General features: G+C 35.0%; 1 protein-coding gene and 1 non-coding gene across 45 annotated transcripts in view; one reads left to right on the top strand and one right to left on the bottom strand.

Moving 5' to 3' along the window:
- Window positions 1–15,673, top strand: part of Nrxn1 (neurexin 1) — a 1,065,367-nt gene that overhangs the window by 293,269 nt on the left and 756,425 nt on the right. The gene's annotated exons all lie outside the window — the stretch shown is intronic.
- Window positions 14,863–14,988, bottom strand: LOC141415324 (small nucleolar RNA SNORA40). Its single transcript, XR_012440298.1, has one exon. It is a non-coding gene; the product is annotated as a small nucleolar RNA SNORA40 (small nucleolar RNA).

Genomic DNA, 15,673 nt, shown 5'->3' with positions numbered 1-15,673 from the left:
GATGACTGATAACCCCTTCACATACACACATGTACTCTCTTCCTTCCATTTACCTGGAATTTAAAAGAGTATTCTTTGTATTTCATTTGTTTTGTTCTCAAGAGAATATTATATATATATATATATATATGTATGTATATATTTGTGTGTACATATAATTCATAATCTCAGAGCTGGATTAAAGGTTCAACATTAACCTAGCCAGCCAGTTGTCTTTTACCCTATGAAGCCATAGAACATGTGGTAAATATTTTTATAATTAAATTGACTAAATGCATTTATTCATTAACATGCGTCAGGCAGTTTAATTTCATCGTATGAACATACAACTGAAAACTATTACTGCAATTATGAATCTTGGATTAAAAGTATCTAACATTAAATCTAATTTGCTAATATTGAAGGAATCCATAAAGAAATAAAAATTTAGAAATGTTTTCCCAAATATTAAGACTATTTTGTCTTGACTGGTATACTCTTGGGACCTGGGGAAGAGAGTGTCATCTTTAGGCATTTTTGATTAAGCACAATTTTGGGTTTTAGTATAACACAAGTAGCAAGATCATCACACTGAATCTTGTATTTAAGTAAACATTGGAAATGGCATGGTATGAAAATTTAGGAAATAGAACTTATCAAGAGTAAGCTGTTTTGAGCTCATCAGACCCTCTTTGGAAATAAATCTTCATTATATCAGGAATTTTCCCAATATGGATGAATTTCACACTGATTTTCTTTGTTGCTTAGATTTTGTTCACACTACTTGATTTTTAAATGAAATATATTTTTGTTTTTTTCTAATTACAAAAGTATATTCACTGCAGAAAACATAAAAAAGTAAAAAAGCAGAAAGATGATGCTAACCTTTATATAACCATTATTAACATTTGCTGAAATGTCTTTTTTTCATATATTTTATGAAATCATATTGCTTATATTTTATGGCCTGCTTATCCACTTAATATATATTAAAAAATTCCCAAAGTCATTAGAGATTCTGCTGTAGTGTGATTTTACCAGCTGTTTCATATCCCATCATGTAGTTATACAATAATTAACCTTATCAATATCTTTTTGCTCATTTACATTGTTTCCAGTTAGCTACTGTTATTTCTTTCTCCTTTGTGACTCTTAGCTCTATTTTCATACTGGTAGTACATCCAATTTCAATGTACTATGGTTAGCTGTGAATATATTTTCTGTCTTCTTTTGCTGTGAACAACTTCAGCTTCAGGATTCTATATATTTTAATTATTTTGTCACCAGAATTTAACCAAGAAACAATATAGTAAATGATAGGTTTCCACTCAAATTATATGAATAAATCTAAGTGTTAGTTTTGATATACATGTAGATTAAACAAGTTGTTAAGTATACCAAAAACTAGACAAAAGACTGATAATCTGATAATATCTTATTATGGAATGCTTGACTTGCTTGGAAATATGTCCCTTACATTTTGATCATCATTCTTTCAAAGAGCATTTCAGAGTCTAGAGAGGTCTTGCAGCCCCAGAGATTCAGACACCTATCACTTTTCAGTTTTCTCTATCACCAAATGGCATATCCTGAGACCCTAACTGCAACAGTCACAATTTAACTCTGGTAAAGAAATTCTGGTATATAATAGACTAGGTCTTTAATGTTGGCTATAACCTGTGGATAAGTTATCCTAACTTCTTTCTGTATGTTTTCTTTGTCTGTAAAAATATCTATCCCAAAAGTTTATGAGGAAAAACTTAAATGAGTTTTAATAAATAAAATAAAATAATGTACAAAAACATAGCAATGCTTTGGTCAATCAAGTAGTAAATATAACTCTTTTAACTTCTATTTTCCTTTTACTTAAATCTTCTTGGTATATAAGACTTATTTGACTTAAAACAAATCAGTGATTCAATTTCCTTAAGATTACCACTTCATGTAGTCTTCATTGGTTTGGAAGAACAAAAGAAAGTATATTTTATGCAAGAGAAATGAGGTTGCCTCTTTCTTATTTTCCTTTCTTTTAATAGCCATAAATGCAAAAGTAATTACTGCATGTCAGAGGAACCTAAATGCTACAAAGGAGTATTAGTAAAAGACAAGGCATCTATTTCTAAAATACATGCTTTAGGATTCTATTCTTAGCTCTGATACTTTCTAAAGCTTGTTGTAAGTTAGAACTGATTTTATAAAGGACAGACAAGTGAAAGAACATTGTAGATTACCAAGCCTGCTTAGCTAAAAGTCTACAATTTGTAGCCCAAGGGAAATTGAGTGGTTCCTTGAGTACCCTCTTCTGTGATGGGAAGTTTATGCTGTATTTTAAGAGGCTAGATATAGGAGCTGCCATTGGAAACTGAACAGTGCACTCTGACTAAGTCTTCCAGTGGTTAAACTAGGGTCACAGTTTTTATACTCATAATATCTATATAAAGTCAAACATTGTGAGTACTCTGAGGTAAATATACTGAGGTGCAAAAATGGACAAGGAGAGACTTCTGACCCCAGAAACTGGTCAAGAATATCACCTTCCAAACTGGGAATGGTTGTCAGCCTTAACAGCTGCAGTAATGTGCAGTGATTGCACTGCACCTAAGAGTGACTCCCAGGACATTCATCTAAGTGCCTGGATCAGGTTTCAGTGATGGGCTGGGAGGAAGGAAGCAGGAAGGAAGGAATGTTAAGTGGCACCTGAGTGTTTTCCTTTTGTTCTAGCATTTCTCTATACCTTAATTATTGTCAGGTAGTCAAGAAAAATGGAAACAGAGACAATCTTGGGAAAATGCCTTTGGACATGCAGGAGATTCTAGAGAGATTGCATAGAATGGTTTGTAAATGAAAAAAAATGGCTAAACATGGATTTCTTGTCCTCTGGAAAGCTCTAAATCCCATCAAAGAAAATGCAGGCCTTTCATGCAGGTGGGAATGCAGAGACCTGGTTCAGCTACTACTTCTGCTTCCTGTCCTTCATACCAACGATAACTGAATAACAGAGGCAGTTGATGTGGGTAAGGAGCTCCTTAGGGATCAGAGCTGCTCTGTTTGTTTATATAGATGGGTAGAAGCAGGCAGAGAACTCACTTTAACTGGAAGATTATAGCTCAATCTTTTTTAATACGGCTGATGAATATCTAAGATTGGAAGAAGGAACCACTTAAGAGACATGTGGGGAACAGTTTTACATACTTTCTGCTCCATTTAATTTGTAGTAGTTTTTTGAAATGAAGTTCCCTGTTTATAATTTCTATAAGACTCAAGACATAGCTTAAAAAGAAAAAGAAAAATTAAAAGAGACATATATATATGCATATGTGTATTAATTATATGGAAACTCTATTTTCTAATCCAAAAAAATCAAGTCATATGCTCAGCAGATTTACAGAGCATAAGACTAACATTTAGGCATAATGTACAGGTTGGAATTTTGATACCTGAAAGAGACTTATGATTTAATACTTAGAACTTGTTATTTAAAATGTGTCTGTATTTATTTACAGAAAAAGAAATCTCAGAGTTAATTTGGGCATGGTTAACAGCTTCTCTCTCAGCCTTTCCCCATCTAATTGTTCCATGTGTTTCACTTGGGATGATGGGCAGAACTCAGGGAACCCACTGAATGCACAAGGTCTTGAAACACTGAAAGCATTTAAATAAGCAAAGTTGCCCTAAGGAAAGCTTTCAAGATTAGAGAGGTGATGACCTTAAAATTCCAATTATATTTAACTTCTTTGAAAACTTCATGCTAATAACCCAAATCAAGAAGAACCCAAATGAAATTTATTTTTTAAAAGATATTCATTTTAAATAGAAAATGATTTGTTTTTTCAATATCATTTTATTTTTTGCTTGACCAAGCTGATTATACAAACCAAGAATACTGATTGTACCATATTTTTTCCCAACATTCAATTTGTTACAAAGATTCATAGAATAATGTTAGGATATTTAAAGAACAGAAAATAATGATAGTTGAGAGATGAAGATAAGTCACTCTTAGTCAAACACAATTATAAAGGTATGAAGTTTGCCAGTCTCCCACCGTACACTGGCAAGTCTCCAATCTCCAATTCTTTGGATGTCTTTCTGTATGCTCACAATGGTGGAGATTGTAGAATTATTATAACATCTTTGCAACATATCCAAAAGCAGAGGTTAAAAATGATCTGTTCTTTTTATTGTTTAATCAATGGAATGATAAGGAAAGAAAGAACAGAGGGAAGAGAGAAGGGACAGAGGCAAGGAAAAACTTAAAATGTCAATGGCTTTTGGTAGTTCACTGTGCTCTCTATTCCCCATTGCTCCTTAACTCTGAGTTGTTTAAACCACTCACACCCAGGACATGACTGCACGCATCTTCATATACACACACAGCACTTGGTCCTTAAAAGCTTTTGTACTTGAACCTTTTGATAAATTTATATTCCTCATACTGCAACTAGTGAGGGCTCTTGGTTGGTTGCCTAGCTTGCTCTCACTGTCAAATCCTGAATTAAATTACCGTGTGGATTTGAACATTGGTTAAAGTTTCTGTCCCTGATTTCCTCGTGTGTAACATAAATAGATCATAGATTACTCAAAATACTGTATTAGGGTTTTAAATGCAACAATATTACAGTTTATCTTTTTGGTTTTTCAAGGACAAATGACTTCATCTCTCATTAATCTGCAAACATGCCCTCCTTCTACCTTCTTCCAGCCATGGTGCTGTCTGTTTCAATTCACAGTCATCTTTATTGATGGTAATATGTCTAAGCCAATTTTTTGGATTCACACACCCAGCCACATGTGCAGAATTTTATAGAACAAAATATACTGTGTTACCAGTTCTCAGAAAAGTTTTAAGATAAACTTTCAACAAGTATCTTTTATGACTCACCTATAAAGATCTGTCACTTGCTGACCACTTATTATATGACAAGCTCAGTATTTGTGTGTCTGTATGTATTTGTATAAGTTTCATCAGGGTCATGAGAAACTGATTTTTATTTAAAGTCCTGGCTCAAAACTTATGCATGTAAGTAACACATCCCTATTGAATGCCAACTTTGAAATATAATGCTAAAAACTATACAGGATACAAGGAAATAAAATTAAGGAAGTAACTTCCAAGAAACTAGTTTAGGTAGATAATGAATATATGTACAAAGAATTAATTAATAAAATAAATATTCCATTAGGTAATGAATTTTGTCTTATCCATTATTCTATGTCTAGAGCTAGTACTGTTCTCTGACACGTTGTAGCCATTAAGAAAGTATTTAACCTAAATAGATCCATAAGTGAACCAAGGGCAGGAAGAGAGAGACATTAGTACAAACAAATAATAAAACACATAGCACAAAACAGTATTTGGTTAGTTAACAAATTAATGATAAATGGAATAAATAGTTAAGAAATTCAAAAGATGACTACTGAGAAGATTTAAAGAAATTAAGTAAAAGTGTCCACCATGATGTCTGATACCTAATAAATCCTAACCAGTGTCAGCTCTTAAGATCTAGTATAGTATTGAATAAACCATTTTTCAAAAACAGGTAGATAGGTAGGTAGATAGATAGACTGATAGGTACATGCATAAATAGAGAGGGAGATAGATACATACTTTAGGTAACTGTAATGTGTCAGATTTTCAATATCACAGCTAATGAGCTGAAAGCAAAGACATGCTTATTTTGTTCCACAATTTTTATTTGCAATGTGGACTATAATCTTTCGCCAATGTTCTAATCTTATTTTCCATTATTACTCAGCCAGTTACTTGAGTCTATACTTTTTCATCAATGTTTTTTGTTTTTACTTAGTTAATATTGTATGGATTTCTTCCAAGTTTGCTGCAGATTGCAGCTTCTTTCTTTTTCTTTTCTTTTTTGCAGTGCTGAGGTTCAAACATGGGGTTTCGCCCTTGCTAGGCAGGCACTCTACTACCTGAGCCACACCTCTAGCCCTTTTAACTATGGTTATTTTATTTATTTGTGGTACTGGGGCTTGAGCCACTCCACCAGCCCTTTTTGTGTTTTTTTTTTTTTTTTTTTTGAGATAGGGTCTCAGGCACTGTTTGCTCAGGCTGGCTTCGAACTGCGATTCTCCTGATCTCTGCCTCCTGGGTAGCTAAGATTATAGACGTGAGGTCTTGGAGCCCAGCTTATTGGTATTTTTGAGATAGGATAGTGCTTTCACCCAGGCTGGCCTCCTCAGTCTCCACACATAGCTTGAGATAACAAACATGTACCACCATATCCAGCTATTGGTTGAGACAGAGTCTAGCAAATGTTTCACTGGGGCTGGCCTCAAACATTGGTCCTCCATATCTTAGCCTTCCTAGTAACTAGGATTAGAGGCATGAACCATAGGCATCCAATTGGATTGCAGTTTCTTAAATGTGTCTTCTCCTGTGAACAGAAATTGCTTTTTTTTTTAATCTGATAGTTTTCTCAACTCTAAAATAGTTTTTTTTTTCTTAAATCTGTCTCTCTTCTGGTAATTCTGTTATATATAAGCACAGTGAAATGGCATACTATGAAAATTGCAACTGGAAAACCATTCTACCATGTGCCATTTTTTCAAATACTTCCCTCTCAGTTGAAATAGACACCCATCTCTATTTTTATGTCAGTTACCACATTTTCATTTATATCACTTTTGCATCAGTCACCACATACATTGACTACCATTTAGTGGATATCACCCTAGATATCTTAGTTATAGAAAATCTGATGCCTGATCTCTAACCTGAAGGACCTTGTATCTTAATTAAAGAGATAAAATGTATACAAGTTATTTGAAAATATAATTATGACAGAAGATATAGGTACAGTAAATGCCAAATGAGAGACACTAGAAAGAAGTGCTTTAAAATTTCAAGCAATAATAGGGTTAGAAGAGAGATCAGAAAATAGGAAGCCTATTGATCAGGGAGAGCTTCTCAGAAATGGTAGTTGAACTGTACCTTGAGAAGGGACAGAAAAGAGAAGGTGGAATGTTTGACACAGATATAAGATAGTATGTGAACTAGACATAAAGACAAGAATGCACAAGACAGGAGACAATGAGGCCACTTACAGGGAACATAATGGAAGTTTGGTGTGGGAGTATTAAAAGATTTCTGAGAAATTAAGTTCAAGAAGTTATTTAAATTTTCAGAAATAAATGGCATGTTTATGAACTCTCAATATCAATAGTAATAATAACTATTCCAAAACAACTTCTACTTGACAAATCAAAATTCTTATTCAATTTATAAGTAACCCTATGAGGAATATTATTATTATAATCACATACAATAAAAACTGAGGGTCAAATAGTTGACACTTACCCAACTAGAAAGTGTCTGAATATAGATGTGAATGAAGGTATGACCCTAAATCCCATGTTCATTTCTGCTTTCCACATTACCTATCAGAAAATACCAGTTGATTACTCATCATCACCTGGCTGAACCTGATACTATTTCCTATATAGTATTAAGAAGTTAACTATGTTTTTAGCTAGATATGCAATTTGAATGGATTAAAATAATATTATCTTCTGACTAGAAGAGATTGTATAATATATGTTCTCTGCATTGTTTTTAATAGAATAATTGTGTTTGTAATTCTGCTGTTTTTACCAGTAAATAGTCCATGTATAGATTCCTAAATTTCTCTGGGAATATTGCAAATTACTTTTTATGTCATTATAACATTAAATTAAATAGGACCTTTAACTTTTCCCAATTGATTTCATGTTTATTTCTTGAATTGAGTTATTATAATATCTCTGTGATGTAGAGACACCAGATATTACCGTTCTTATTTCATAGATGTGGGAAAACAATCAGAGTGATCTGCCTGTTACACTACTCTTACTGATGGAATAGCCAGGTATCTTGACTGTCAGAGAGGCTAAAATGGTCTACAGTTTCAGGGTGCTTAATGTGCTACTCATCACAGCTGGCATTTAGTAGTACACTTTGAAAATATCTATTGAGAATTTGCTATATTTGAATTTTTGCTAGAAATACAATTTCTGACTTTTCCTGAGCTCACTCATTGTACTTAGTCCTATAGAATGAATCAATTAACATTCATTTATTTCTAGCTCATCCAACTATATACTATAACATTTACCTTGGCAAATAATTAATGGAGGGAAGAACCTATTTTTTACTTCAAAGATGAACCATGCAGCAGAAAAATGGTCCTGACCCTGATGTTGGAACATGTACCAGCCTATCTTCTAAGTTCTAGAATCAAGAAAGGGTTACCTTCCTGGGAAATGACACAGAAAAGAGACAACTTTCCCATAATATATTATAATGAGGTCTGAATTATGGCTTTCTTCCTTCCTCCCTCTGGCTGTATGTGAAAGGTTTCATTTAGCCTCTTGCAATTTCCAGGAGGATTAAAGTAAAAATTGTATCACCAAGGGACCCATCCATTGCAATAGAATAGAGTTAGTTAACCTTGACTAAAGTTAATTTAGCCATTAAAAATGGTAGCAGGCAGGAATCTGAAAGACAGATGCCAGTTCACACTATTCTTTATCAACTATCTTGCCATCTTCACTAATGTTTTTAATAATTTTCACATAAGTTTTAAAGTAAAAGCTATATACCTTATCAATTGTTTGATATTACAGGTCTTGCTTGTCTATTCCTTTGGAATTTATATGCTCATTATCCAAGATGTGATAACATAATTGAAATTCAGCAATACTTTGATTTATTATATATTTAGGTTATAATAGAAGTATCAAAATCACATCATGTAGCGTTTCTATTGCACTCTTTCCAAGAAGGAAGAAGGTCTCATCACATTTTATTTTGGCTAAATAATAAACTCGTCTAGTTACAAACTGCTCCTCAATAGACCAAATATCATTTTAAATTTAAATTGATAGGAGTTTTGGTTTTGCCACCTGCACGAGCTTGTCCTAAGAACCTAACTGGAGCAACTGGAGATGCAGAAAGGACAAAAGATAGAAGACAAGCATGCAGGAAGCTGGGGCCACTCTGATGGAGACATACAGCAGCCTCATTACTTCTTTTTGACTTCTCTTCTTTTACTTTGCTTCTTTTCTGTTCTTTAAAACCTTACTTCTTTTCTGTTCTTTAAAGCCTTTCCTTTTTTGTTTTCTTTAAAGTCTGAGTCCTCGGACTTGCACTTCCCATGTTTTCTTTAGCTTTTCTTTAACATAATCTCTCTTAAAGTCTCAGTCCTCAGACTTGTATTGTCCCATGTTTTCTTCTAATCTCTAGCATAACTCCTAAAGTCTCAGTCCTTAGACTCACAGACACAAAAGCAACTGCCCCCCACAGCATTCACAGCAGCGTAGCAAGCAGCCCCCTCTTGTATATACAGTGGCAAACAAGGAGTTGAGGCATCAGTTCTCTGGGAGGGGTGTGACATTGTAACAGGAGAAACCTGCAATCGCTCCTCTCTTTTTTTCTTTTTCTTTTATTTTTTTTAACATTTTAATTGCTAGTAAAATATTGAGTTAAAATGGCAAGAAAAATGTTAAACATTTCTGTATACTTTTTTAAAAATTCATCTGTTCATATGTGCAAACGTTGTTTGGGTCATTTCTCCCCCTGCCCCCTACCCCCTCCATCTCTCCCTAATCTCCCTCTCTTCCAGGCAGAATCTGTTCTGCCTTTTCTCCAATTTTGTTGAAGAGAAGATATAAGCAATAATAAGAAAGACAAAGCATTTTTGCTAGTTGAGATAAGGACAACTATACAGATTCCTAGCATTGCTTACATGCACAAGTGTGTTACAACCCAAATTAATTCATCTCTACCTGACCTTTTCACTAGTTCCTGATCACCTTCCCATATTGACCTCTGTCACTTTAAGTTTTCTGTATTAGCTCCTCTGCAGTGGGGACATCAAACACTTTCATGTTTTGGGTTTTCTACCTATCCCCATATCTCCTGTATGTGCTCTCCCTTTAGTGTGTGACCCAAGTCCAACAACATTGCTGTATTTGCCCTAGATCTAAAGTCTGCATATAAGGGAGAACATAGATTTTTGGTCTTCTGAGCCTGGCTAACCTCGCTCAGAATGATGTTCTCCAGTTCCATCCATTTACTTGCAAATGATAAGATTTCATTCTTCTTCATGGCTAAGTAAACTCCATTGTGCATAAGTAGCACATTTTCCAAATCCATTCATCAGTAGTGGGGCATCTTGGCTGTTTCCATAACTTGGCTATTATGCAGTTATAGTGCTGCAATAAACAAGGGTGTGCAGGTGCCTCTGGAGTAACCTGTGTTGCATTCCTTTGGGTATATCCCCAGGAGTGGGATTCCTGGATCATAAGGCAGATCGACTTTTAAATTTTTAAGAAGCCTCCATATTTTTTTCCAGAGTGGATCACTACTCACTGAACATAAACATCTTAGGAAAAGCAGCCTTACTGCATTTTGCCCTCACCCCCTTCTGTGGCTGGGGCCATGCCAACTCAGCCTGAAGATTATTGGGCATAGCTGTGCTTATGTAAAGTTCTCATAGGTTTCTCATACTTTGCTCCCCACATTTTGGCAATACCACTATTAATTAGTGATAAAAAAAATTCCACATTTCCTCATAAAGTCTATTTAGGCACACACACTCTCTCTCTCTCTCTCACACACACACACACACACACACACACACACACACCCCTAAATAATTTCTCCTTACACATTTGTAAATTGAAAGTAGAAGAGACATTGCAATGTGTATTTGAAAGAGAGGATGATTTGATTGTTTTCTGCCTCTATTTTGACTTTAATTCAGGGTCAGGTCAATCAGAGATAGTTGCCTCTTTCTGGAACATCTCATATGTGGTACCTCTGCCAGTTAAGGAAGCACTCTATTCATACCATAAAATATTCTTCAGAGGTTTCTGATAAACTCCTGTTGCCCTTTGGAAGGGCATTACATTAGAAAAAAAATGTTTCTGAATGGGTAAGGTGTTGAATTACCAGTTGTAACAATAATACTTTAATTTTAATATAACTATCAGATATTTAAGCACAAAAGTTGTGAAGCTACAATTTTAAAGTAGGAAAGAAAATGTGTAAAAGATATCTTCATCAAATGAAATGTTTAAATTTGAATAATTGGAGAACAATTTTTCTGCAATTACATATTTTCCAAAAGAAAATAATGTCAAGATATTTCAACCAGATACTGTATTTATGTCATCTTTTGCTGGTAGGCTGGCCCCCTGGAATGAGAGCTGAAATCACAAGGTTATACAGGGACACAAAATCAGCAAGCTCCCAGGGTAGGGAATAGCTCAAATGAATTCTGGATATGAGAATTAAAGGACTGAGATGATGATACCTCTGAATTAAGGAGCAAAGCGAGAACCCTGTTGTGATTTTTGGTATTTAGAGAAAAAGATGTCATCTATTTTGTGTGATCTATTGGTATTGTTAGAAGAATCGAGTGAGATAATGTATCTAAAAGTCCTTTGAAAAGTGTGAAAGGCAATATAAGAACACAGAGGGCCAGTTTGGCCTACATTAAACCAAGGTCTTTGATTATCTGAGAAGTTGACCACTGGGTAACTAAGAATCTCAAACCATCAGACACTGATAAAGGTCTTGATGGATGGGGTAATTTTTTAAATTATATTTAATGAACTTAAAAGCATTTTTAAATTTAAATTTGTAGTAGGAAACTCTCTGATCCCATAAAAATTAATAATGTCCAATATATGCTATATTTATAAATACCAAATTATTTTACAGAGTAAGATATTTAGCATGTATCTAAATATAAGTCTGAAGAAAAATCTAATTCCCTTCTTGACTTGATAGTATAGGACAGTATCTTAGTCTGTTCTGAACTGCTATAACAGAGTGCCACAGGCTGGGTAATTTATAAAGAGCAAAAATTTATTTCTTACACTTCTAGAGACTGAAAGGCCAAGATCAAGGCACCAGCATCTTGCATCCAATGATGGCTTTCTTGCTGCATTCTTGCATGGTTGGAGGCAGAAGGACAGGCAGGGGTGGATGTTATATCCTTTTGTGGCAGGAAAACTGAAGAGACAACCCTTTCCTACACGCCTTTTTTATGCTACCATTAGTCCATTCATGAGTGTAATTCCCTCATGATTTAAACACCTCCACTATCGGAGAGCCCACCTCTTAACACTTACTTTTGGGGTTTACATTACCCACATATGAATTTTGGAGATACATTCCAACCAGTCATGCTCGAAGTACAGTACCTGAAACTTTGGTTCTAAATCATCCAGAGGAATAAAAGTGCAGATTCTTGAAGCCTATATCAGACTTCTGGAGGTAGAACCTGAGAATATGTTTTTCAACACTGAATTTGACATACCAAAAACATATCTTTTTTTTTTTTCTTTTATTATTCATATGTGCATACAAGGCTTGGTTCATTTCTCCCCCCTGCCCCCACCCCCTCCCTTACCACCCACTCCACCCCCTCCTTCTCCCCCCCCCAATACCCAGCAGAAACTATTTTGCCCTTATCTCTAATTTTGTTGTAGAGAGAGTATAAGCAATAATAGGAAGGAACAAGGGGTTTTGCTGGTTGAGATAAGGATAGCTATACAGGGCATTGACTCACATTGATTTCCTGTGCATGGGTGTTACCTTCTAGGTTAATTCTTTTTGATCTAACCTTTTCTCTAGTTCCTGGTCCCCTTTTCCTATTGGCCTCAGTTGCTTTAAGGTATCTGCTTTAGTTTCTCTGCATTAAGGGCAACAAATGCTAGCTAGTTTTTTAGGTGTCTTACCTATCCTCACCCCTCCCTTGTGTGCTCTCGCTTTTATCATGTGCTCAAAGTCTAATCCCCTTGTTGTGTTTGCCCTTGATCTAATGTCCACATATGAGGGAGAACATACGATTTTTGGTCTTTTGGGCCAGGCTAACCTCACTCAGAATGATGTTCTCCAGTTCCATCCATTTACCAGTGAATGATAACATTTCATTCTTCTTCATGACTGCATAAAATTCTACTGTGTATAGATACCACATTTTCTTAATCCATTCGTCTGTGCTGGGGCATCTTGGCTGTTTCCATAACTTGGCTATTGTGAATAGTGCCGCAATAAACATGGATGTGCAGGTGCCTCTGGAGTAACAGTCTTTTGGGTATATCCCCAAGAGTGGTATTGCTGGATCAAATGGTAGATCGATGTCCAGCTTTTTAAGTAGCCTCCAAATTTTTTTCCAGAGTGGTTGTACTAGTCTACATTCCCACCAACAGTGTAAGAGGGTTCCTTTTTCCCCGCATCCTCGCCAACACCTGTTGTTGGTGGTGTTGCTGATGATGGCTAGTCTAACAGGGGTGAGGTGGAATCTTAGTGTGGTTTTAATTTGCATTTCCTTTATTGCTAGAGATGGTGAGCATTTTTTCATGTGTTTTCTGGCCATTTGAATTTCTTCTTTTGAGAAAGTTCTGTTTAGTTCACATGCCCATTTCTTTATTGGTTCATTAGTTTTGGGAGAATTTAGTTTTTTATGTTCCCTGTATATTCTGGTTATCAGTCCTTTGTCTGATGTATAATTGGCAAATATTTTCTCCCACTCTGTGGGTGTTCTGTTCAGTTTAGAGACCATTTCTTTTGATGAACAGAAGCTTTTTAGTTTTATGAGGTCCCATTTATCTATGCTATCTCTTAGTTGCTGTGCTGCTGGGGTTTCATTGAGAAAGTTCTTACCTATACCTACTAACTCCAGAGTATTTCCTATTCTTTCTTGTATCAACTTAAGAGTTTGGGGTCTGATATTAAGATCCTTGATCCATTTTGAGTTAATCTTGGTATAGGGTGATATACATGGATCTAGTTTCAGTTTTTTGCAGACTGCTAACCAAAAACATATCTAAAAGTTTAAAAACAAACTAACTTGCTCTTTCATTCCCAGCAGAGAATCAAATAAAAAAATTCAGTCTAGATGTTTTTCAGCTTGGTTCTGCATGCTCACTCAAGAACAAAGAATTGGATGTATATACATTTTCAGCATATGTAAGATAAATGTTAATCTATTTTTGACACTTTTTAATGTTTTTCATAACTTTTTCAAGTGTGGGAAAAATATGTTTAAGCTAAAAATGTCAATTTGACATTAATTTAAATGCCTGAATCTTAATAAAAAATAAACTATTAAAAGTATAGAGAGTGTTAATGATAGCTAGTAGGGTGCTGAAAAGTGCAAAGGGCAAATTAAAGAAAGAAGAATTGTCCAAGGAAGAATATGGTTCTTTTCCTTCCTGTGTGTGTGTGTGTGTGTGTGTGTGTGTGCATGTGTGCGTGTGTGTGAAGAGCAGGTGTACAGCTACGATTATAATAGCAGGAGTTGAATTATCTTCTGTTCTGCAGTGGCCCAGAGCTAACACATTACTTAAGCATGATGTGAGTTTCTAAGCTTCTTCTTTTGCTTTTTGTTGAAAGATCCACAAACTTTTCAGATATCAGGTGTACTCTCTATCATCTGTTTGAGAAGTTCTTTTCTGGCATGTAGTCGACAGGTGAATTAACCTTCAGTGGTAATACAAATCTGTGGTTCTTTTGAAAACTACCTACAATATAAAGTTGGAAGCCACCAACTTACCTGCTATCCTAGGCTTCACTACCCTTTATATAGGAGAGCTTTGTTTAGTTGTTGCATGTATTCAGTTGGAAGCATTCTAGTCCTTAATGCACAGGACCCTAGATCTTTCTCACCCATTGATCAATAAAAGTAGTGTCTTAGATATATCAATGCAATTCATATCTTTTGGAGTTGGATTGCTAGGAAACTGGTCCACCAAAAAGTTTCCATTTCAGTGTAACTTTTTTTTTTTTTTAAATGAACAACTCTTTATTGTTGGAACCAACCTTAATGGTAATCAACACCTCCCATCACTTTAAACTTTCTTAGGTATCATTATATTTCTTCCTTTATTTATCAAAACTGACACTGAACATTGAGTTCTGAGTTTGCAAAAGAGGATCTTTTTGCACCCACCTATAAGTTTCTGTCCACAAATTAAACAAACATGCACACATTTGCTACTGTCTAATTCATGATAGTCTTATGATCTTAAGGGAATTCCTGATATGGCAATTATCTCTTCTAGGAATGTTTAAACAATTCAATATAAACCAAAGTTCTGACATTTTGGACTCAACCCAGTGAATAACTCTTATACATAAAACAACAGTCCTTTTCAGTGGGCCCAAAAGCCTATTAGGATCAACTCAAAAAATAATACGACTTAAGAGAAGATGTTTGGTGTTTTCAGATTCCTCTGATTCTTCCTGATTTATTCCTGCCTGTTATCTTGTGTGTTCTAGTTAATAGCACCCCCTTTCCAATATGTTCTCTAACATGTTTCACTTGAAGTGATAAGTTATATATGCTTACCTTGTCATGCCTCTCAAGTCACTCCTTTTGGAACGCCTTTCCCAGTGCTTTGAGTGGATTAAATCCTCCTCTAACTCTCATGGCATCATTCATTTTACTTCACTATAATTACTAAAACTTTAGTAGCTATATACTTTATAGATTTTTTTTCTTGCTAGATGATAATCTCTATAAGATGGAATCTCAGTGCCTAGCAAGCAAATAACGATTGACAAATAAATACTCATTGAATTATCCAGTGCATATATCACATGCCATCCACCATTGCCAATCTTGGTCCTTAACAAGAGAGCCCTTGTAGCTACCTATGGAGAAAGCTGATGCCGTCTGTA

The sequence above is a fragment of the Castor canadensis genome, chromosome 12 (assembly GCF_047511655.1).
Source record: "Castor canadensis chromosome 12, mCasCan1.hap1v2, whole genome shotgun sequence".
Classification (NCBI taxonomy): domain Eukaryota; kingdom Metazoa; phylum Chordata; class Mammalia; order Rodentia; family Castoridae; genus Castor; species Castor canadensis.
The sequence above is the reverse complement of the archived record's forward strand: the minus strand, read 5'-3'. Positions and strand labels throughout refer to the sequence as shown.